Source organism: Phyllobates terribilis, unplaced genomic scaffold (assembly GCF_046119375.1).
Source record: "Phyllobates terribilis strain yellow unplaced genomic scaffold, ASM4611937v1 Scaffold_7__3_contigs__length_470593459, whole genome shotgun sequence".
Classification (NCBI taxonomy): Eukaryota; Metazoa; Chordata; class Amphibia; order Anura; family Dendrobatidae; genus Phyllobates; species Phyllobates terribilis.
The window spans coordinates 357,816,927-357,819,871 of record NW_027362767.1 but is presented as its reverse complement, the minus strand read 5'-3'; positions in this window follow the sequence as shown (position 1 = coordinate 357,819,871).

Here is a 2,945-nt window from a genome sequence, read left to right as displayed (position 1 = left end):
GCTCCTGTCAGGTATATATTATTGTAGGCAGGAGAATCTATGGGCTCCTGTCAGGTATATATTATTGGAGGCAGCAGAATCTATGGGCTACTGTCAGGTATATATTGTTGGAGGTAGGAGAATGTATGGGCTCCTGTCAGGTATATATTATTGGAAGCAGGAGAATGTATGGGCTCCTGTCAGGTATATATTATTGGAGGCAACAGAATCTATGGGCTCCTGTCAGGTATATATTATTGGAGGCAGGAGAATGTATGGGCTCCTGTCAGGTATATATTATTGAGGCAGCAGAATGTATGGGCTCCTGTCAGGTATATATTATTGGAGGCAGGAGAATCTATGGGCTCCTGTCAGGTATATATTATTGGAGGCAGGAGAATCTATGGGCTCCTGTCAGGTATATATTATTGGAGGCAGCAGAATGTATGGGTTCCTGTCAGGTATATATTATTGGAGGCAGGAGAATCTATGGGCTCCTGTCAGGTATATATTATTGGAGGCAGGAGAATCTATGGGCTCCTGTCAGGTATATATTGTTGGAGGTAGGAGAATGTATGGGTTCCTGTCAGGTATATATTATTGGAGGCAGCAGAATCTATGGGCTCCTGTCAGGTATATATTATTGGAGGCAGCAGAATGTATGGGTTCCTGTCAGGTATATATTATTGGAGGCAGGAGAATCTATGGGCTCCTGTCAGGTATATATTATTGGAGGCAGCAGAATCTATGGGCTCCTGTCAGGTATATATTATTGGAGGCAGCAGAATCTATGGGCTCCTGTCAGGTATATATTATTAGAGTCAGGAGAATGTATGGGCTCCTGTCAGGTATATATTATTGGAAGCAGGAGAATCTATGGGCTCCTGTCAGGTATATATTATTGGAGGCAGGAGAATCTATGGGCTCCTGTCAGGTATATATTATTGGAGGCAGCAGAATGTATGGGTTCCTGTCAGGTATATATTATTGGAGGCAGGAGAATCTATGGGCTCCTGTCAGGTATATATTATTGGAGGCAGGAGAATCTATGGGCTCCTGTCAGGTATATATTATTGGAGGCAGCAGAATCTATGGGCTACTGTCAGGTATATATTGTTGGAGGTAGGAGAATGTATGGGTTCCTGTCAGGTATATATTATTGGAGGCAGCAGAATCTATGGGCTCCTGTCAGGTATATATTATTGGAGGCAGCAGAATGTATGGGTTCCTGTCAGGTATATATTATTGGAGGCAGGAGAATCTATGGGCTCCTGTCAGGTATATATTATTGGAGGCAGCAGAATCTATGGGCTCCTGTCAGGTATATATTATTGGAGGCAGCAGAATCTATGGGCTCCTGTCAGGTATATATTATTGGAGTCATGAGAATGTATGGGCTCCTGTCAGGTATATATTATTGGAGGCAGGAGAATCTATGGCGCTCCTGTCAGGTATATATTATTGGAGGCAGCAGAATGTATGGGCTCCTGTCAGGTATATATTATTGGAGGTAGCAGAATGTATGGGCTCCTGTCAGGTATATATTATTGGAGGCAGGAGAATGTATGGGCTCCTGTCAGGTATATATTATTGGAGGCAGCAGAATCTATGGGCTCCTGTCAGGTATATATTATTGGAGGCAGCAGAATCTATGGGCTCCTGTCAGGTATATATTATTGGAGGCAGCAGAATCTATTGGCTCCTGTCAGGTATATATTATTGTAGGCAGCAGAATCTATGGGCTCCTGTCAGGTATATATTATCGGAGGCAGGAGAATCTATGGGCTCCTGTCAGGTATATATTATTGGAGGCAGCAGAGTGTATGGGCTCCTGTCAGGTATATATTATTGGAGGCAGGAGAATCTATAGGCTCCTGTCAGGTATATATTATTGGAGGCAGCAGAATGTATGGGCTCCTGTCAGGTATATATTATTGGAGGAAGGAGAATGTATGGGCTCCTGTCAGGTATATATTATTGGAGGCAGCAGAGTGTATGGGCTCCTGTCAGGTATATATTATTGGAGGCAGGAGAATCTATGGGCTCCTGTCAGGTATATATTATTGGAGGCAGCAGAATGTATGGGCTCCTGTCAGGTATATATTATTGGAGGAAGGAGAATGTATGGGCTCCTGTCAGGTATATATTATTGGAGGCAGCAGAGTGTATGGGCTCCTGTCAGGTATATATTATTGGAGGCAGGAGAATCTATAGGCTCCTGTCAGGTATATATTATTGGAGGCAGCAGAATGTATGGGCTCCTGTCAGGTATATATTATTGGAGGAAGGAGAATGTATGGGCTCCTGTCAGGTATATATTATTGGAGGCAGCAGAGTGTATGGGCTCCTGTCAGGTATATATTATCGGAGGCAGGAGAATCTATGGGCTCCTGTCAGGTATATATTATTGGAGGCAGCAGAGTGTATGGGCTCCTGTCAGGTATATATTATTGGAGGCAGGAGAATCTATAGGCTCCTGTCAGGTATATATTATTGGAGGCAGGAGAATGTATGGGCTCCTGTCAGGTATATATTATTGGAGGAAGGAGAATGTATGGGCTCCTGTCAGGTATATATTATTGGAGGCAGCAGAGTGTATGGGCTCCTGTCAGGTATATATTATTGGAGGCAGGAGAATCTATGGGCTCCTGTCAGGTATATATTATTGGAGGAAACAGAATCTATGGGCTCCTGTCAGGTATATATTATTGGAGGCAGCAGAATCTATGGGCTCCTGTCAGGTATATATTATTGGAGTCAGGAGAATGTATGGGCTCCTGTCAGGTATATATTATTGGAGGCAGGAGAATCTATGGCGCTCCTGTCAGGTATATATTATTGGAGGCAGCAGAATGTATGGGCTCCTGTCAGGTATATATTATTGGAGGTAGCAGAATGTATGGGCTCCTGTCAGGTATATATTATTGGAGGTAGCAGAATGTATGGGCTCCTGTCAGGTATATATT